Here is a 22,542-nt window from a genome sequence, read left to right as displayed (position 1 = left end):
CAATGGGATCTCTAATAATCAAATCTGATTTTTAGTCCTCTGATTGGTTTCCTTTAATGGCTTCAGTATAAAATAGGCCAAACTCCTTATCCTAGCAAAAACAACCTTACTTAATGAATCCTGTCTACTTTTCTTCCCTTGTCTCTTGATAATTTCCCTGCACATATTCAGTAGCTTCCAGTAGAGTTTGCTTCATGCTGTTTCAAGTACAGGATTCCGTACCTTAGCATGTGCTGATATTACTGCCTGGAATGCCCTCTCCTTTTGCTTTATTTAACTGTGTTTGTTAATGTTGCTAAATTTAGTTTAAATATCACCTACTCTTGGCTTGACTACAGTTGTTCCATCTTTGTGTTCTCAGCACACTAGTACACCATCCTATCCCTTCCACATTATAGAGTAAACAATGAATTTGCTTTCTTTGTCTTGTAAAGCACTGCCAGTAAGGCAGTGATTATGTACTTAGTACTCACAGTGCCCAACACAACATCTAGCACATTGTAACTATTTGATAAGTGTTTGTTAAACAAATGAATACTAAAGACACTTGAGATATTTGAGATTTTCAATATTTTAGATATTTCAGAGACTTATAGATTGATTAGAGGTAGGGAATGAGGAAGAGGGAGTAGTCAAAGATGACCTTTAGGTTTCTAGTTAGATAACTTGGTCCTATTGACTGAGGCAGGAAAGACTGAGATGAATTGGGTGTAAATACAATCCTTCCTCCCTCCCTCCCTTCCTCCCTCCCTCCCTCCCTCCCTCCCTCCCTTCCTTCCTTCCTTCCTTCCTTTCTTCCTTCTTTCCTTCCTTCCGGACATTATGGGTTAGAGATGCCTGGCGGGATTAAAGTGGAAGTGACATATCCAGTACAGTTAGCCAATAGGTCTGGATTAGTAAGTGGTCCAATAGATATAGAATGTGAGCTACAAATGTAATTTCTAGTAGCCATATATAAATATATATTTTGTTTATTTACTTTTTTATTTTTGTTAATCCTCACATGAGGCTTTTTTTTTTTTCTATTGCTTTTCAGAGATAGTGGAAGGGAAGGAGGAGAGAGAGAAACTTCATGTGAGAGAGACACATGTGGTTGCCTCCTTCACACACCCCGACTCAGGGGAGGGAGCAAACCTGAAACTTGTAATAGAACTGTGTGTGTATGTGTGTGGGGAGGAAGGCACTAACCACTGAGAACACTGGTCAAGGCTCTACTGGCCATATTTTAAAAAGTAAAAAATAGTTGAAATTAATTTTAATAGTATATTTTATTTAACATTTAACCTCGAGCTTTCTCAACTGTATTATTAATATTTGGGGCTGGGCAATACTTTGTTGTGTTGTGGAGGGCTATCATGTGCATTGTAAGATGTTTAGCAACATTCTTGGCCTCTTTGTTAGTAAATGCCGGTAGCCACACACACCCTGACTCAAATTGTGACAACCAAAATATCTCTAGATATTGCTGAATGTCCTGAGGCAGGTGGATGGGGAAGCAAAATCATCCCTGCTTGAGAACCACTGATTTAACTCAATATAGCCAAGATATTATTTCCACATCTAATCAATATTAAAAATTATTGAGATTTTTGACAATTTTTTGTATTGTATCTTTGAAATTGAGTGTACATTTTTCACTTACAGCATTTTTGTTTTTCTTTTTGTAAAGAATTTTAAATTTATTTTTGAGAGAGAGCAGAAGGGAGTGTGAGAGAAACATCAATTGACTGTATCCTGCATGTCCCCCACTGGGGATGGAGCCTGCAACCAGGGCATGTGCCCTGACCAGAATCCAACTTGTTTCCTTTAGGTGCATGGGACAATGTTCAACCAACTGAGCCACAGTTGCCAGGGCTTCAGTTACAGTATTTTTCATTTTACTAGTTACATTTCAAGCACTCAACAGCTACATGTAAAAAAAAAAAAAAGTAAAACAGCTACATGTAGCTAGTGCCTAAATGATTAAGGAGGACTGGTCAAGAGCTTTTGAAAAAAGGTTATGTCTAAAAATATAGAAAATGTAAGTCTGGGAATACATGACTTAGAAAATTATGAGCAGATAACAGTTAAACCATGGCAGTAGATAAGCCAGTCTGGGCAGAACTTTGTATTCAGAGGGAGAAAGGAGAATTGAGGAAAAATCCTAGTCCAATGCTCTTCCAGTTTCCCCATATGATCTGATACTCATTTTATTATTTTTATTTATTTATTTTTAAAAACATATCTTTATTGATTTCAGAGAGGAAGGGAGAGGGAGAGAGAGATAGAAACATCAATGATGAGACTCATTGATCGGCTGCCTACTGCATGTCCGGTACTGGGGATCAAGCCTGCAACCTGGGCATGTGCCCTTTGACTGGAATCGAACCTGGGACCCTTCAGTCTGCAGGCCAAAGGTCTCTCCACTGAGCCAAACTTCATCTTATTATTTTTAAATATTTTCTTTACTGAACAAAAAAGAGAGTATGAAAGGGAATTGAGGAAAATTTGATGACATAGGGAAGGGATTAATGTTTATTGAACACTTCATTGGTAAATAATGCTCAAAACATTATATAAACTGTCTTATTTAATCTCACAAAGAACCTTTTGAGATAAATAATGTTATGTCTATTTATTGGGAAGGACTCAGATTTTTTGTTGTTCTAGATATACTTTTATTTTAAAAACTGAGGTATAATCGACATTTTATTTATTTTAAAGAGATTTATAAAAGTCTAATACATCAGACAGCTAGTTGGCATCACTGGGATTTGGAAAGAAGTTTGATTCTGAAGCCTACATCCTCCTAATATACATAATGAATCATTTGCTATCTACTGATTTTTAGAAAATAACTATAAAGGCGTGTGTGATTGTACAGCCAGCTCCCAGGATATCTACGACTACTTCTGATCTGATCTGGAAGCAAATTCGTCTTAATAGTGAGGTGCCACGATCTTTGTCATTAGCGAGTGTAACTTGGGTATCATTTGGTGTGAAAGACACTAAACCCTATTTTTTCATTGTGCCGTAAATATGGTCAATAATTCCGTGGTCAGTTGTAATTTTTAGTGACGAAAAATTAGCTAAGATGTAGTCAGTATTTTGCTTAAACAGTGCACAAGCACCAAGGAAAATGAAATACTGTAAGGAGCTTCCTGACACCGTTCGGCTTTAGGGACAGACCGGTAAAGCGAGTACAAAGGGGAGGGCCGGGGAAGCAGGGGCGGGACAATGAGAACCAAGACTCTGAGCAAGCGCAGAAACAAACAGATGTTACTAGAGGCGTGAAGGCTACAGCGACCTCACTTTCCGAACTGTCGTAAAGCCGCGGAGTGTCGTGCTCGTTGGGTAGAGGAGGGATTGGTAAGGCGGCGGCGGCGGCGGCAGCAGCAGCAGCGGCAGCGGCAGCGGCAGCACAGCAGCAGTGGCGGCGGCGGTGGCGAGGTGTTAGGTCGGTGCAGCATAGAAACGCCCACAGCTTGTGAGAAGGAGCTCCTGTGGGACCACATTAGGCACTCTGAACCCAAACCGGGTGAGCTGGGCCGAACCAGGCGCTGCCGCTCGTCCAGTTTTGGTGGCGGTGACAGACGCTGCTCCTGCCCATAGGGGCCTAATTAGGCCGAGATCTGAATCGCAGACCCCTGGCTCTCGACGTAGCCTCTTCCACCCTTGTGTCTCCTGTCTTCCTTCCTGGGCCGGCGATTCCAGGACCCCGGGAAGAGGGTGGCTAATGACTAAGGTGAGGGGGCCAGGGGGGAGGGGATCGACTGGAGGCCGCGCGTGCGCGCAACGGGGGAGGGGCCGGCCTGGAGGGGAGAAAGAGGAAGGGCTGCGGCCGCGGAAGGCTGGGGTCGGCGACCGGCCGGCTGTGGCTGGCTGCGTCGCGACTTGGGGTCTGGGTCTCCGTGGATTTGTGTTTGAGCGAAGCGTCCGTCTGCAGACACACCCACACCCCGCACAGCGAGGAAGTGTGGGTGAGGGGGTTTCTCTTTTGACTCTCCCCGGAGTCCTAGGATGGGGGCTGAGGACCGAGGCGTGGGAGTGCGATTTGACAATGGAGTGATGAAGGTAACCCGCGCCCGGGGTGTTGGAGGGCGCGGAGCCGGCCCTGACGGTTGGGGAGTTGCCTTCTTCTGGATCAAGGAAACGTCGTCCGCGGAACCGCAGAAATACAGCCGCGTCCGATTTTGTATCGAGTTGGCTTGCTCATGAAAAAAAAAAGAAGCTTGATATTTTTGTTGTCCTTAGATAATTTGTCAGTGGCAGTGCCGTAGTGGAAGTAGCTGTTCTCTGCTGCAGAAATGGAGGGTTTTCACAATGGTCGTTAAGTAGGTTACGGTAAATCTTTACGGATACTTTCTAGCGCAAGTCTAAGTTTTAACGTTTAAAAAAAAAATACCAGGAAGTGTAGGGTATTCATTTAGTGTGTTCATGTTCGTAGTGTGGAGTGACTTAGTTGTATTTTATGCTTTCCTGTTTCTTGATTTGTATGCAGTATGAATTTAGGACCCTGAAGGGGTAAGATGCCAGCTGACATAGACTTTATAGTTCCTATCCTTTATGAACCTGTCAATCCAAACTTTATTCCATTTGGTATTTTATGTTTAATTTTCTTGTGTTAGGGACCTCTGGAACCAAAAAGAACAGACTGGGGAAAATAGTTTCATTTCCTTTCCCATTTTTGTTTGTCATTGCTTTCAAATAATAGAAGGTAATGTCATTATTACATAGAAGTCCTATAATAATGGTTTTACTTAGCTTTATTAGGGTGAAGATCTATAGTTTGATAGTTTGTTACTGTATTTTTTAGAAAAAATTTTCATATAATTATAAACCATGTTGTTTTTCATACTAAACAGTAGTCGTTGATTGTTTTTGTTGGAAAAAACAGATAGGATGAGAAAGGAGCCCTTTTACTCTAAAAATAATTTTAAATTTTTTTTTTTTTAAGCCTTGAATTATTTTACTTTAGTCTGTCTCTTGTCATTTAACCTTGGACAAATGACATCTTTCTACTGCTTGTTTTGTTTGTTGCCTAAGATTTAATAGTTTTTAAAAAACTAGTGAGGGTATTTATGAATTGGTCTGATAAGTATTGTATGAAAAACTAGTAGAGTCTCTCCCTGTTCATCAGAGCTGCTATATCTTATGTGTGTGGATTCTCCTATCACTTTTTTCCTTTTGTTTGGTGCCTTTTGGTCACTTTCATGTTAGCTCTTTCACTAGAGCTGGTTTTTAAAGATATAATCAAAATTCCATTTTGGTGAAAAATACATTATAGTGGAGCTTACATCTTGACAGATTTCACTCAGTACTTTATTTCTACGGGTAATTGAAAAATACCTACACAGGTGTTTAAAATAAGAGAACAGCAATTTTACATGTCTAAAGCAAGAAATAATCAATAAATATTCCTAAATAGTTATTTTTACTTTAAAATGTGGAGTAAAATATCATTGAATTAAACAGTTGGATTTTTAAATTTATTTTATTTTAAAAAATATATTTTTTAAATTATTGATTTTTTACAGAGAGGAAGGGAGAGAGATAGAGAGTTAGAAACATCGATGAGAGAGAAACATCGACCAGCCGCCTCCTGCACGCCCCCCACTGGGGATGTGCCAGCAACCAAGGTACGTGCCCTTGACCGGAATCGAACCTGGGACCTTGGAGTCCGCAGGCCGACGCTCTATCCACTGAGCCAAACCGGTCTCGGCATATTTTATTGATTTTTTTACAGAGAGGGAGAGAGAGGGTTAGAGAGTTAGAAACATCGATGAGAGAGAAACATCGATGAGCTGCCTCCTGCACACCCCCTACTGGAGATGTACCCGCCACCTAGGTACATGCCCTTGACCTGAATCGAACCTGGGACCCTTCAGTCCGCAGGCTGACGCTCTATCCACTGAGCCAAACCCGGTCAGGGCCCAGTTGGATTTTTTTAGATGTTTCTTTTATTATTTTGCCAAAGAAGGGTTTCTGTAACATGCTTCACTTAGAGAATAATTATATGTGCCCATGACATTTTCCCTCCTATGAGCCAGGACTTCAATAAGGGGGGGGAAATGACAGTACTAAAAATGATAGTAATTAAAGTATGTTATAACACAACATTAACATTCTATGCGGGAACATTATCTTATGAAAGAATGCTGGGCTAGACACAGGAGATCTGGATTTAAGATCTAGCTTTGCTTGCTGTTCATTAGATCTGTGACTTTATTGATAACCACCCTAGACTTCAGATCTTTCAACTGTTAAAGGACTAGTGTGGGATAGATAACCCTAGTTTTGTCTAGGTCCCAAGTTTAATGGTTTTTGGTATTCATTGTTATATTCATTATAATCCAGTCTCCAGAAAGAATGCTATACTGAAACTATGAATTCATTCATGATACATACTGGTACTGTATATTAGGAAAAAAACCGGTGCTGAAGCCATGTTTATTTTTCTAGGTAATGCTTCTGTCACATTGTAGCTATTTCTCATGATTTAATAGCTCTCATGTGATACTAAAAAATGAAACTTTGTTTTAAATCCTGGTAATGCTTTTGAAATCATCCTGAATAATTTTTCTTTCAGGAAACTGTGATCACAGTTCAGTAAAAGTCCAGTATTAAAATGGCATACACCTCTGTTCTTTCTTTCCTGTATGCCACAGATTCTTGGTAACAGCTGGCGCAGGTTTCTACAGATACTCGATTTAAACCATTACACGAGGAGTGAGCGACTAATGTTTAAAAACAAATACTACTGAGTTTACATTTTAAATAGAGGTACTGCCTTATTACTTAGTCATTTGGTAAGTATTTATTGAATGCCTCATGTTTTTGGTATTGTTCTTGGTCTTCAGTGAAGAAGACACTTTGCTCTCATGAGGTTGACAATCTATGGGGGAAACATCTAATAAACAGAATAGTTTTAGGTATTGTGAGTGCCGTGAAAAAAATAGGACCATGTAATGGAGAATGAATGGAAGTGGAGCTCTACTATGGGTTGAGTGGTTAGAGAGGGCCTCTTTATTTGATTTGTGATCAGTGACTGACTGGAAAGAATCAGCCATAGTGACAATCTGGAGGAAGAGTGCTGTAGAGAAAGGGAACAGCAAATGCATTAAATTGGGTTTGATTCTGGAGAATCTACAAGTGAAAACTGGTTTGTCTGTTAGGCTTTTTCATAATTGCTGAAAGACAATTTAAAAAAGAAGGTTGGAAATATTTTATGTGTAGCAACTAAATGTACTGTGTTGACCTTGTTTAAATCCTGACTCAAATCAAAAGTATTTTTAAAACACTTAGAAAGAAACCTGAATGGGAATGAGTACTAGATGATATCAAGGAATTGTTAATTTTGTTAGGGATCATAATGGTATTATGTTTATGTAAGAACTAGTGTTCCCGTTGCAGGAAAAATCCTGCAATAGGGTTTCCTGCTGCACTCTACCCCGCCCCGCCTGCTCTCCTCCCTTGTCCCCGGGCCCGCCTTCTCCGCTAGCCCGCCCCGCTCTCCTTCCTTCTCCCCTGGCCCTGCCTCCGCTCCTCCCTTGTCCCCTGGCCTGCCTTCTCTGCCAGCCCGCCCTGCTCTCCTTCCTTCTCCCCCGGCCCCGCCTTCGTTCCTCCCTTGTCCCCCGGCCCGCCTTCTCCGCCAGCCCGCCCCGCTCTCCTTCCTTCTCCCTCGGCCCCGCCTCCGCTCCTCCCTTCTCCCCCCCCTCCCCGGCTTGCTTGCTTCTCCGCAGCTTTGCTCCCTTCAGCATCTCTTGGCTTCTTTCTAAGCTGTCTTGATATGCAAATTAGCCGCCATCTTTGTTGGGGTAATTTGCATACTCATCCTGATTGGTTGGTGGGTGTGGCTTGGGCGTAGCAAAGGTGCGGTCAATTTGCATATTTGTCTATTATTAGGTAGGATATGCCCATATTTTTCAGAAATGGAAACTGAAGAATGAGGAGGACAAATAAGATGTCTGGTATTTGTTTAAAAATATTTCCAAGTTCAACTGGCGTTGCTCAGTGGTTGAGCTTAGATCTATGAACCAGGAGGTCATAGTTCCATTCCTGGTCAGGGCACATGTCTGGGTTGTTGGCTTGATCCCCAGTAGGGGGCAGGCAGGAGGCAGCCCATCAATGATTCTCTCTCATCATTGATGTTTCTATCTCTCCCTTCCTCTCCCTTCCTCTCTGAAATCAATAAAAATATATTTTAAAAAATACTTCCAAGCAGAAAAGGGGAGACAAGGGGAAGAGAAGAGCTAAATGAAGCAAGTGTGGGGTAATCTTGACAATTGTTGGGTTGGAGTGTGATAGGTATGTGGGTATTAATAGTATCCTCTGCTTTAGTGAGTTTTGAAAATGTCCATGTTTAGCAATGTATTTAAAATAATTTATACCAGCATTTATTCAACAAATATGACTGCTATATTTCAGACACTGTGTCAGTGCTTGAGTTAAAACAAAGCGCCAGGACCTTTAGGCCTGCCTATGAGGAGCTTCTGGTTTGCTGGAGGAAAGAAAAGCCCCTCAGTGTGTACTGTTTTAGCATGAAATCATAGATTTTTGTGGAAGTATACAGGATCAGCATATTAGTGTTTATGTGGTTCCTTGAAAAGTCTTTCTCTTTATTTAGAGAATTAAAAGTTTAAGAAATTCTATATGGAGCTAGCTATATGCCAGTCTGAGTCACTGTTGTACTCATTTCCCTTATTCGTATGTACTATATAGGACTTCAGAATAAATTACTTCCTTTCACCATCTCTTCATATCCCAATTTGCCTTTATTAAATTTTTTTATTTTGAAATAATTTCAAAAGTACAGAAAAATATAAAATGAAATGAAAACTCTTAAATACCCTATACTCAGATTTACCAATTTTTAACACTTGTCACATTTGCTTTCTAATTCTCTTTTCTGCCCATTTATCTCTAAATTAGAGGCCTGGTGCATGAAAATTCATGCACTGGAAGGGTAGGTCCCTCAGCCTGGCCTGCCCCCTCTCACAGTCCGGGAGCCCTCAGGGGGCAGGAGGCGACCCGGCAATCAGGGGAAGGTGATGCCCCATCACACCTCTGCTGCTGCCACTGCTGGCTGTGCAAGCCTCGGCCGGCCCTGGTTACCTGAGCCTTGGGCGGCCCTAGGGGGCTGGGCAGCTGCCATCTGAGGCTTGCCTGCACCTCGGGCTGGCCCTGGGTGGCTGGGGGGCTTAGGAGATTGGGGGGCTCTGGAGGTAGGCCTTGCCACACGTCTGCTACCCTAGCGGGGCTGAGGGGACTGGGCGCTGCCATCTTGTGGCTGTGGGCTCTGCCATCTTTGAGGGTGGGGCAGTCAATTAGCATATTCCCTCTTTATTAGATAGGACTAGTGGCCCAGTGCACAAAATTGGTGCACTCGGGCGGGGGGGGGGGTTCCCTCAGCCCAGCCTGCGCCCTCTTGCAGTATGGGAGCCCTTGGGGGATGTTTGACTGACGGCTAGCGAGCCTAAGCTGTCAGTCAGACATCCTAGGTGCTGCTGCAGAAGCGGGAGTTGCGCTCGGCTGCTGTGAGCCTGGCTTCTGGCACACTGACCACCAGGGGGCAGCTCCTGTGTTGAGCATCGGCCCCCTGGTGGTCAGTGCATGTCATAGCCACCAGTCGTTCCACGGTCCGGTCAATTTGCATATTAGCCTTTTGTTATATAGGAATAATCACTGTATGTTGCATCCTCTTGCATTATCACACTACAGTTACTAAATTCACGAAATTTAACATTGATAATATAAAATCTTTATCTAATCTATAGACCCTATTCCAGTTTTTTCAATTTGTCCCAATAATAGAATTTGTTTCTTTATAGCATTTTCCCCATAGGATCCAGTGTGGATCGCAAATTGCATTTAGTTGTCATAACTTAGTTGCTTTTAATCTGAAATAGTGCTTTAGCTTTTCTCTTTCATTACATTAACATTTTTGAAGAATATAGGCTATATATTTTATAGAATATTCTTCAATTTGGATTTGTCTGATGTTTCCTCATAATTAGATTCAGCTTAAACATCCTCAGGGGTTTTGTATCCTTTTCAGGTATGATACAGAAGCACATGTCATTGGTGTGCTGTTGTTAATTTTTATTTGCCTGGTGATGGTATCTCATTTCTTTATAGTATAGTTATATTCTTTCTTCTTGCACCTAATAAACAATCTGTGGGAATAACTTTGAGATAGTTCAGATACCCTGCTTCTAATTAGACCTTCTATATCCTCATGAATTTGCCTCCTGGATTTAGCATATATTAATGATTATTGCCTGTACTTCTCTTTACTTTGATGGTTGCAAAATGGTTATTTTTCTAATCCCTCCATCTTCTCTACCTTATCAGTAGTCATGCTGTTGTAGGAAGAAGCATCCTTTTATCTATTATCAATATGGACATGTGGGTTACAGTCCATTATTGCCTTTATTTTTATTTTTTTATGCTCAAGTTGTCCCAGATCTGTACAGTGGGAACCTCTTTGTTCTGGTTCCTGTGTCTGTTTGACATAATCTCTTAATTTTTCTTTAGTATTTCCTTTCTTTTTGGCACATCAAGATGTTTGAAGCTTATCTTGATCCTTTCTGTCTCAATCCTGGAATCAGCCATTTTCCAAGGAGCCCGGGTGCCATTTTGTGGGGAATCCAACTTGCTTTTGAGTTACCTATTTATTCATAGTAATAATCTACTCTTTCCTGGATCAGGACATCCTATGAGAAAAAATTAAAATTACATTTTGATAGTGGGTTTATATTTCTATAAAGATTTTGTTTATGAAGTAGTAATTACATTGGCGTTAGCAGTTTATTATATTTACCCCCCAAAAACACCCCAACTTTTTTTTTAAACTTTTTAATTGAATTTGTTGGGTGACGTTGGTTAATAAAATTATATAGGTTTCAGGTATACAATTCTATAATACATCATCTGTATATTGTATTGTTGTGTTCACCACCCCAAGTCAAGTCTCTTTCAGAAAGCAACTATTTTATTATTCTTTTCAAGTAAGTGATTGATTTGATCTTAATTGTGATAAAATGAAATAGAAGGAATAAAATAAAAGGTTATCTTTACTTTGTGTATGTGTGGAGGTGTGTGTATAGGGGAGGGTTTAAACACTTAACTTAAAAAAAAAGACTTAAGATTTATCAGAGGGAGGGTAGGGGAGGGTGGGGGTAGGGGGGAGAGATTAACCAAAGGACTTGTGTGTATGCATACGAGCCTAACCAATGGTTAAGGACAACAGGGGTGTTGGGGCATCCGTGGGGAGGGGTGTGGGATGGGAATGGGGGGGATGAGGACATATATGTGACACCTTAATCAATAAAGAAATTAAAAAAAAGGTTTATATACTTAAAACTTTTTAAGTTATAAGACCTTCTGTTGCTTTTTAATGAAAATGTTTATTGTAATCCTATATAATAAAAGGCTAATATGCAAATTGTCCCCTCCACCGGGATTTTGACCAGGGGGTGGAGCTGGCTGGCCAACTGCTTGTGGCCCCTCCCTCAGCCACCTCCTCCCCAGTTGGCCCCCCACTCCAATTGGGGGCGGGGGCGGCCGGCCAACCACCTGTAGCCCCTCACCCCGGCCAGCCCTGCCCCCGATTGGCCCCTACCACCCTGATCCAGGGGCGGGCCAGCTGGCCAACCACCTGTGGCCCCTCCTCCTGGCTGGCCCCACTCCCAATAGGCCCCCATACCCTGATTGGGGGCAGGGCCAGCCCTCCAACCACCTGTGGCCCCTCCCTCAGGCTGGCCTGGTCCGATTGGCCCCAATTGGGGCAGGCTGGCCAGACCCCACCTGTGCAAGAATTAGTGCACTGGGCCTCTAGTATAGAATAATCCTATGTAATAAAAGCCTTATATGCTAAGTGTCCGGTTGTCCATTCAACCAATCAAAGCGTAATATGCTAATGATACACTAAGGCCACTCAACTGTTTTCTATGATGTGCACTGACCACCAGGGGGCAGACGGTCGACTGGTCACTATGACATGCACTGACCACCACGGGGCAGATGCTCAATGCAGGAGGTGCCCCCTGGTGGTCAGTGCGCTCCCACAGGGGGAGCACCGCTCAGCCAGAAGCCAGGCTCACAGCTGGTGAGCACAGTGGCAGTGGCGGGAGTCTCTCCCGCCTCTGGCAGTGCTAAGGACCCCTTGGTGGATGTCTGACTGCTGGCTTAGACCCACAGGGAGCAGGCCTAAGCCGGCAGTTGGACATCCCCCGAGGGGTCCTGGAATGCAAGAGGGCGCAGGCCAGGCTGAGGCACCCTCCCCTCCTCCCCCAGTGCACTAATGTCATGCACTGGGCCTTTAGTATTTCTATATTAGTGAAATCTCACAAGCACATTATTTCCTGCAGTTATTTTTACACTAGAGGCCCAGTGCACGAATTCGTGCACAGGTGGGGTCTGGTCAGCCTGCCCCGATCGGGGCCAGTTGGGCCAGGCCAGCCTGGGGGAGGGGCCACAGGTGGTTGGTTGGCTGGCCTGCTCCTGGATCAGGGTGGTGGGGGCCAATTGGGGGCAGGGCTGGCCAGGGTGAGGGGCTGCAGGTGATTGGCCAGGGTATGGGGGCTGATTGGGGGTGGGGCCAGCCAGGAGGAGGAGCCACAGGTGGTTGGCCAGCTGGCCCACCCCTGGATCAGGGTGGTGGGGGCCAATCTGGGGCAGGGCTGGCCAGGGTAAGGGGCTGCAGGTGGTTGGCCAGCCAGCCCCGCCCCCTGGTCAAAATCCCAGTTGAGGGGACAATTTGCATATTAGCCTTTTATTATACAGGATTTTGTCATATTTCACAGACATTCTCTCCTTTATGCATGAGTATGTCCTTGGTTTATTTATCTTTTAAATCTAACATGTGTTTTTCCAGATAATATTTTGAATGATTTTTATTTTTGAACCAGTTAATCTACACATGGTTTAAAAAGTTGATTCCAAAAGGCTTATACTGAAAAACAGCAGTCCTACTTCATTATCCCCTAGTTCAGTGATGGCGAACCTATGACACGCGTGTCAGCACTGACACACGTAGCCATTTCTGATGACACGCGGCTGCATGCCAAGGATGAAACATTTGCTGCTCCTGAGGATGAAACATTTGCGACTAGAGTCTTGGAGTTAGTTTTTTCCTCAAAGTGACACACTACCCGAGTTAAGCTCAGTTTTTTGGCGAAGTTTGACACACCAAGCTCAAAAGGTTGCCCATCACTGCCCTAGTTCCACTTCCTAAGCAGAAACATTCACCTCTTAAAATTTTTTTTTCTGGTATTTACTTCCATATTTCTGAGTAGTATGTTTATATGTCTTTGTAGCCACTTTTGATGTTTTTGTTTTTTAAAAATTATTTACTTTTTTTAAAGACAAAAGTAATACATGCAAATATTACTAAGTTCAGAAGGCATAAAGGGTGTACAAGGAAAAATAAGTAGTCTTGCTATCCCTGTCTTCCTACTATCCAGTCCTTTTTCTTGGAGATATATCTTCTTTTACTATTTTATATGTACAGCAGTTTTCAGTGTTGTTGTCTGTATTCTTAAGGGGGGTCTTCAAATGTTTCAGAAGGTCTGCTAGGTTGAAACTACTTAATACAGTAATACTAAGTTCTTCTTTGCTACTTAACTATGTTGACATTTGCATTGATGGTGCAAATACAGTGGTGGGTAAAACTGCTGGCCTGCAGTGCATATCAGGACAGTGGTAAAATTGTACTAATAATCATTATATTCTTCACCTCCACACATTTACAGGGGGGGAAAAACGTTTCATTTAAGAAGGACCTTTATGAAGCAGTAAAACTTGTTAATTTTATTAATCTTGGCACTTTAATACATGTCTTTTTAATATTTCATGTGACAAAATAGGAAGAATGTTATAAAGTGCTATGGCTGCATACCAAAGTATGATGCTTGTCTTGAAGAAAAATACTTGTGTGATTGACTTGAGAGCTGGGCTAGCAAACTAGTTGCTTTTTCATGAAACGCTATTTTTACTTGAAAGAATGATAACTATAGTTATTTAAACGGGTATTTGTACATGTTTTCTCAAAAACAAATGAAGTGAGCCTGTCACTTCAGGGAAAACAACTGACAATTTATTGCCAAGATAAAATTCAGGCTTTCAAGCAAAAATTAGAATTTCGGAAAATATATCTGCCACTGTGAGCTTGGCAGCTTCTCAGCACCTTTCTGATGATCATGATGGTGATATTAACAAATGAGATTTTTCTTTTTTTGCTATTGTATAATGAAATGTGTCCATGTTTGGAAAGATGTGTATAACTTGGTGGGCCCACTTTTTTCAAATGACCAATGTATGATATTACAAAGTTATGCTGTGGGTGAAAGGAAGATCTACTTAAGTAAATAGATTTTTAATGAATGGTATGAAAAGTTTCATTGATATAGTTTCCGATTCCACATTTACAGATTTACACTTTGTTAAGATTTGACATAGTGTCAAAGAAGAGTAATATCCACACTTATCTGAAAAGGTTATTAAAAATATTCCTTCCCTTTTCAACTACATATTCGTATGGAGCTGGGTTTCCTTATTAGATTGAATACAGAAGCAGATATAAGAATCCAGTTTTCTTTTAGTAAGCCAGACAATAAAGAGTAAAAATTTATAGCAGTGCCATGTTCTCAATTTTGGGGGAAAATATATTCATAAATGTTACTTATATTAACATGTTTGGTTTACTGTTGCTGTTTTTAAATAATAAATTTTTGAACACTTATCAACTTTTTTTCTAATATTGTATCCATAGCTATAACCCATAAAATAAAAGCTGTTTAGGTTTCTCAATTAATCTCAATTTTAAAGTGTATAAAGAGGTTCACAAGTCAAAAAGCTTGAGACTGTATTATGTTTTGACTGCTTATGGAAAAGGAGTTCACACTTCTCCCGTCACCCTTTCTCCCAGTATAGTTATATCACAATTTTAGAATATTTTAGTAGTAATTCAGCATATATTTATTGAATGCCAACTATGTGTTCTAAGTTCTGGGACCACATAGTAGTGATTAAAACAAAGGCGTGGTTCTAGTGAGAAAATAAGTAAATTTTACAAATGATGATTATGAACTAAGCTGGAAAAAGAAGTTACGGGATGTGATAGCTTTTTAATTATATGTAAGGTGGTCAGGAATGGTCTCATGAGCATTTGAGCATAGACCTAAAGGAAGTGAGTGAGAGAGTCTTATGGATATCTGGGAGACAAGCATTCTGGGTAGATTGAATAGTAATAGCATATTTTGCCTGCTCAAGGAATAGCCAACAACTAGCTGGAGTGGAGTGGATGAGTAGTCAGTTTAGTGGAGATTGTAAGGAAATTTGAGATAAGGGTATGTGTATAATTTACCATGTTTAAACAAGAGACGACTTTTGCTTTTGATAAATATAACAGTTTTACCAGGAACAAGTTATGTTATTGATATGGAACTGGGCTGTCTTCCTAATTTTTAATGGTAAAACCATATTTAAATATGTACACTTATATATGCGGTGAATAGGTTCACTTTATAAATTCTAAGTTTTATTAAGAAACCGGTTAGGGCCAGAAGTGTTTTATTTAATTCAGTTTTCAGTATGCCTTTGCCTTCAATCTTTAAAATGTCAGTCACTCTTCCTGGCTTTTCTCTAATGACTTATTCTCATTCTTTAGAACAGACTCTTTAGCTAATGCTCTTAGGTTCCATATTTTGAACTAAATCACATAGGCTGAGCAAAAACAACTTTTATCTAAAACTTGTTGGGCTTCATTCAAGGAGAAATTGTTTCCTTGGGCTCTTTGGCTCACCATATTAGATCCTCCATTCTCAGCGCAGCTGCCAGCTTTCTAAACTAGTTTTATGTTTCATTTTTATTTATTTTGTTACCTCAACCTTTGCTTTGAGTCTTTAACAATTCAGGGTCAAGAGGTTCACTCAAATAAGATAGACTAGCTTGAGGTGCATGTACCTAGAGAATTGAAGGCCTGTTTTAAAAAATAAATTCAAAGAGAGCCAGTGGGCTTTTTTTTTTTTTTTTTTTTTTTTTTTTGCTAGGATGATTTCTAAAAGCTAGTTGACACTTCAATTTAAAAAATAAAAATAAAAACCAGAATGTACATTCATTATTTTTGCTTAAAATATTTAACAACCCTTTGAGGTACTAAAGATTTTTCAGATGAGGACATTTAGGTACGTAATGGTTAGTAACTTGCTAAAGACTCAGAGCAGTGATGGGGTCAAAGGGATTTACATTAGTAGGCTTTGAGTCACCCGAGAAAGGAAGTCCAAAATTCAGGGGCTTAACCAGTATTTCTGCACTGCCTTTTAAGAAAAACAGTAAGGTGTAGTTTTATGTGGTTTTTTTTTTAATATTTTTATTGATTTCAGTAAGGAAGAGAGAGAGATAGAAACATCAATGATGAGAGAGATTCATTGATCAGCTGCCTCTTGCCTGCCCCCTACTGGGGATTGAGCCTGCAATCTGGGCATGTGCCCTCACCTGGAATTGAACCATGATCTCCTGGTTCATAGGTCAGTGTTCAATCCCTGAGCCACACGTGTTTAGCTCCAGTAGGCATGGCCTTTGTCAAAAGAGAGGAAAGGATGGTGATGTTTTATTTGGATGGCTTGATTAGGGGAGGGGGTCATAATTTCTCTGTGTATTCCAGATTTTCTATAGTGAACATATTTTAAAAAGCAATTTAATTGAGTTATAATTTATATACAATTGAAGCCACACATTTTACTGTACAGTTAAATGAGTTTGGGCAAAAGCATATATCCATGTAGCTAATACCCCAATCAGGACATGAAAATTGCACACCCTAGAAAGTTCTTTCTTGCTCTTTTGCTGCAAGTTGCCCCATCTCCTGCCCCAGGCAAACACTGATCTGATTTTTAACATTATGGATTAGTTTTGTTTGTTCTAGAACTTCGTATAAATAGAATTATATAGCATCATTCTTTTGTGTACAGCTTCTTCTGGTCTGCAAATGTTTTCCCTCTAGCATTTTAATTTTTATTTAGTATTAAAGTATTGTTGGAAGCTGCCCATTGCCTTCACTAGCAGAAAGGGGTGGACAAGGAGTCCGAAAGGCTGGTCAACCTTGAGGCTCTGGCAAGGGTCAGAGTCATACACCCACTGTCAAGTTGAGACAAAAGGAGCTGAAGTAACTTCCACCTTTTAGTCTTATGTAAATCCTTGCTGATAGGCTATCACCAGGCTATTACTGGAATTGCCTGCCTAAGGGCTATGGGTGTATCCCAAACCTGAATAAAAGAGATGGCAACGCCAGAGCAAAGCAGAGTCCTCCCTTGGGCTTCCTCCTGGCCCCCAATTCCCAAATTAGCATTTCTTGTCTTGTCTCATTCATTTGCTTGCCGCCTCCTCCAGACCCGAACCCTGAACCTGAACCCTGAACCACGCGGGGTGTGGGACACTCGAAAAGTATAGTTGGCATACAATAGTATATTAGTTTCAGGTGTAAGACATAGTGATTCTAAATTTATATATCTTATGATGTGATCTCTAGCATTTTACTGTGAAAAAAATCTCAAACATATAAAAGTTAAATGAATTGCACAGTGAACACTCATCTCCCTAGCACCTAGATTCTGCAATTAACAATTTGCTATTTTTGCTTGATCACATATCTCTTCATATATTTGTTCCTTTAACTATCCATCAGTCAAGCTTATTGGTGTTTTTGTTTGCATTTTATTTATTTATTTTTTATTTATTGTTATTGTTTAAAGTATTAAATATGTCTCCTTTCCCCCCATTGACCTCTCCCTGGCCACCCCACCCTCCAGCACATGCCATCACCCCCCTAGTGTCTGTGTTTTGGTTATGCTTATATGCATGCATACAAGTCTTTCGGTTGATCTCTTATCCTCCCCCCACCCTCACCTGCCTTCCCACTGAAGTTTGACAGTGTGTTTGATGCTTCTCTGTCTCTATATCTATTTTTGTTCATCACTTTATGTTGTTCATTATATTACACAAATGAGTGAGGTCATGTGATATTTATCTTTCTCAGACTGACTTATTTTGCTTAGCATAGTGCTCTTTGACTTGATTCTTGGAATCCTCTAGTCTGCTGTTGTATCTCTGTATATTATTCTTTATTTCAGTCAGTGTATGCTTAATTTCTAATTGGTCCTTTTTCATATCCTTGAAGGTCTTACTAAGTTCCTCGGAGGTTTCTAGAAGATTCTTGAGTAACCTTATAATCGTGATTTTTGAACTCTATATCCAGTAGCTTGCTTTCCTCCATTTCTTTCATTTGTGACCTGTTTCTTTGTCTCCGCATTTTGGCTGCTTCCCTGTGTTAATAGAGTGGCTTTGTGTGCTAGGTGTCCTATAGGGCCCAGTGGCTCAGCCTCCCTAATGACCTGAGGTGGACACTTTTGGTGCATCCCTTTGTGGGCTATGTGCACAGTTTTGTTGTAGTTAAGCCTTGATTGCTGTTGGTATCACTGGGAGGAATTGACCTCCAGACCAATTGGCTGTGAGGACCAATTGTGTCTGCAATGGGAGAACCTCTGTGCTGGAAACACCCTTATAGGGCAGGACTTGCTTCAGTGGGGTTTTGGTGCTCACTGAGTCTGCCCCCTTGAGTGTGTCTCTTATGGATCTGAAGAGTTGTAATCTGGTGTGGTCTCACTCTGACCACTGGGTACACTGGCTCTTGGATCTCCAAGGAGGTGCAAATTCAGCCACTGCCTGAGGCCACCCAGCAGGAGCTACAGAGAGATCTGCAGATTCCTCTTTGTTTGGGGTTTGGAGGTGCCCAGATGAGGCCCAGGTGTGAAGCAATGCAGGCTGCTGACGAGCCTTAGGCCTTCTTTTGGAAGCTCTTGGGCTCTTTGACCCAGCTGCAGTTTGTTAGGTTTTAGATTGCAAAAGGCCAGGCCATTCATATGCAAAAGCCTCTTGTAAATTGGGTGGGCAGGGTCTTGGAATCACAGGGCGGAGCAAACAGCAATGGTTGCCTGACAGCCCTGCCCTGGGGAAGGCCCCGTGCAGGAACAATGATTGCTGTGAGCAACTCTGAGAGAAGCCGCCCTCGTGTTTTGGCCCGATGCCAGATAGTCCAGTTTCTCCCCGTGTGAGTCTGGGTCCCCAGAGTCTTGCCCGGAACTGGAGTTCAGAGCAGTCGGGAGCTTGTATCTCCCTCCCGATTGAAAAAGACCACAGCATACCTAGTTGCCAGCCCGTCTTGTGTGCCTCCGTACCTCCGCTCTTCCGCACCTCCTACCATTTTCAGTGCGCTTTTCTCTTTCCCTTTTGTTGTCGAACTTCTACTCAGCCAGCCTTTCTGTGGTTCTGGATGATAACCATTTTGTCTTTTAGTTGTAGTTTTGATGTGGTTGTGTGAGGCAGCAAGTTCAGGTGTTTACCTATGCCGCCATCTTGGTTCCTCCTCTTGAGTTTATTTTTTGTGTATGGTGTAAGTTGGTGATCTAGTTTCATATTTTTGCATGTATCTGTCCAATTTTCCCAACACCATTTATTGAAGACACTGTCTTGACTCCATTGTATGCTTTTGCCTCCTTTGTCAAATATTAATTGAGTACAATGGCTTGGGTCAATTTCTGGGTTCTCTGTTTTGTTACATTAGTCTAATTGTCTGTTCTTGTGCCAGTACCAGGCAGTTTTGAAAACAGTGGCTTTGTAATAAAGCTTGATATCTGGCATTGTGATCCCTCTAACTTCGTTCTTCTTAAGATTGCTGTGGCTATTCGGGGTCTTTTTTCATTCCATATGAATTATTGGAGAGTTTGTTCTAGGTCTGTGAAATATGCCGTTGGTATTTTAATGGGGATTGTATTAAATATATAGATTGCTTTGGGTAGTATGGACATTTTAATGATGTTAATTCTACCGATACATGAACACGGTATATTCTTCCATTTATATCTTCCTCTATCTCTTTTTTCAATGTTCTGTAGTTTTCTGAGTGTAGGTCTTTTACCTCCTTAGTTAACCTTTTGCACTCGGATGTTGAGTGTGACTCGACACGGTTAGCATCGGTAGCAGCTCGTATGTTGAATTGTATTGAATGTATCAATAATTTGAAATATAAAAAAATCCAAATAAATAAGCTTGTATGAAAAGAAACTCCAGTTTTTTATTCTACTGCCGCGCTTTGTAAAATTTAATTTAGAATAAAGGAATCGAGAAAAAAGCAAGCGAGTGCAAAGGGTTAAGTTTATTCCTAGGTATCTTAATTTTTTTTGGTGCAGTAGTAAATGGGATATTTTTGTTTGTTTGTTTCTCTTTCTGTGAGTGTTTTTGCATTTTAAAGTAGGTTGCAAACATCATTGCATTTACCCCTAAACAAATTTAGATTTCACATCATTAAGTAGAGTTGAATATTTGCTGATAGTTCTTTGATTCTTTTTAAAAATATTCAGCCTATCATTCAAATAAAGTTTTTAAAGTAGAATTTACATTATAATGAAATGCACAAATCTTATATCTGCTACGTAAGTTTTGCCAAATGTATACATTTGTGCAGTCCAAATCCTTCTGAAGAAATAGAACATTACCATCAGCTCAGAAAGCTCCCACTGGTACCTCCTATTCAGTATTTTCTTCTATTCTTTGTATAACACAACTACTGTTTCTATTTTCTTTTTCACTTTAGGCTAGGTTTGCCTGTTCTAGAACTTCATATCAATGGAATCATAGATACTTTGTATTGAATTTCTTTTCTTTAGCAGGATGTTTTTGAGATTCATCCATAATTTTGCAGTACTTGTACAAGTAGTTCCTTCTTTGTTGTTGCTGTTTGGTGTCTTATTATATTTTTGTATCATAATATCTGTTTGTTGGACATTTGTTTTTCTCATATTTTGATTATTATAAGTAAAGCTCTGAGTGTTCACATATATATCTTTTTGTTTACCTATGTTTTCAAACCTAGGAATGGTTTGAAATTCCTAATATGGGATTGCTGGATCATAGGTTATATGTGGGTATGACTTTATTAGAAACTGTCAAAGAATTGTGTGTGGAGTTCGGCTTCATCCTTATAACATTTGGTGTTTTGGTCTTTTAAGTTTTAGCTTTTTATTGGGTACGTAGTTGTATCTCATTGTGGTGTTAATTTGCATTTCCCCATGACTAAAGATATTGAGTATTTGACATGTACTTACTGGCCATTTATATATGTTTTGAGATCATTTGCCTATAATTTGAGTTCTATGTTTATATTTATATAGACATATAAATTAAGTACATATATAATTTTGTCTTTAGCTTGTTAGCTTACCTCTTTGTTTTCTTAGTGGTACTTCTGAAGAGCAGGTTTTCATTTTGATAAAGACCAGCTCATCGTGTTTTTAAAAATGGTTAGTAATTTTTGTTTTACAAAATCTTTGCCAAAAAAAAAATCTTTGCCCATGGTATGATCACATAAATTTTGTGCTACATTAAAAAAAATATTTTTTTATTGATTTTTAGAGAGAGAGGAAAGGAGAGGGAGCAAGAGAAATATCAATGTGAGAGTTAAATGTCCATCGGCTGCTTCCTGCACACCCCTCCACCAGGGATCGAGCCTACAACCTAGGCAAGTGCCATGACCTGGAATAGAACCAGCAACCCTTTGGTGCACAGGATTCCGCCCACCTATGAAGCTACACTGGCCAGGGTTGTGCTACATTTCTTTTAGACGTTTAATAGTTTTAGTTTTTAGGCTTAAGTCTGTGATGTTTTTAATTAATATTTTTGATTTTAGAGAGGAAGGACAAAGGGGGGGAGGGGAGGAAGGGGGAGAAGGAGAGGGAGTGAGAGAGGGAGAGAGGGAGAGAAGGAGGGAGAGGGAGAGAGAGAGAGAGAGAGAGAGAGAGAAAGAAAGAAAGAAAGAAAGAGAGAGAGAAATATCGATCAGTTGCCTCCCATTTGGGATCGAACTCAAAATCTGGGTATGTGCCCTGACCGGGAACCAAACCAGTGACCTTTTGGTGCACAGGACGGTGCTTAACTAATTGAATCATATGGACCAGGGCTGTGATCCTTGAGTTAATTTTTGTGTCTGGTGGGAGACAGGTGTTGAGATTTATCCATATGGCTCACCAGTTGTTCTACCACCATTTGTTGAAAAGACTGTTTCTTCCCATTATTTGCGACTTGTTGAAAATAATTTTATGATATGTGTGCTTCTATTTCTGGACTCTTCAGTCTATTGTTATGCCAATAGTACCTGTTTTGATATGGTTGAGGTTTTTTTTTTTTTAAATATATTTTATTGACTTTTTACAGAGAGGAAGGGAGAGGGATAGAGAGTTAGAAACATTGATGAGAGAGAAACATTGATCATCTGCCTCCTGCACACCCCCTACTGGGGATGTGCCCACAACCAAGGTACATGGCCTTTACTGGAATCGAACCTGGGACCCTTCAGTCGGCAGGCCGACGCTCTATCCACTGAGCCAAACTGGTTAGGGTGATATGGTTGAGTTTTAATCTGTCACCTTGCTGTTTGCTTTCTATTTTCCCATCTGTTCCATCTGTTCTGTTCCGTTTTTTGTTTTGTTTTTTTGTTTTCTTCTCTCTTCA

At 40.7% G+C, this 22,542-nt stretch overlaps 1 protein-coding gene across 1 annotated transcript in view; it reads left to right on the top strand.

The window, feature by feature from the left end:
• The first annotated feature begins 3,392 nt into the window (after nucleotides 1-3,392).
• The window catches only part of RNF111 (ring finger protein 111), a 95,807-nt gene continuing 76,657 nt past the window's right edge, over nucleotides 3,393-22,542 (top strand). Inside the window, exon 1 of the mRNA XM_008139180.3 lies at nucleotides 3,393-3,724. The gene's annotated coding sequence lies outside the window, so the exon portion shown is untranslated. The remainder of the gene's footprint in view (nucleotides 3,725-22,542) is intronic.

Source organism: Eptesicus fuscus, chromosome 5, assembly GCF_027574615.1.
Source record: "Eptesicus fuscus isolate TK198812 chromosome 5, DD_ASM_mEF_20220401, whole genome shotgun sequence".
Taxonomy (NCBI): Eukaryota; Metazoa; Chordata; class Mammalia; order Chiroptera; family Vespertilionidae; genus Eptesicus; species Eptesicus fuscus.
Note: the sequence above shows the minus strand (reverse complement) of the source record. Positions and strands in the feature narration are given on the sequence as shown.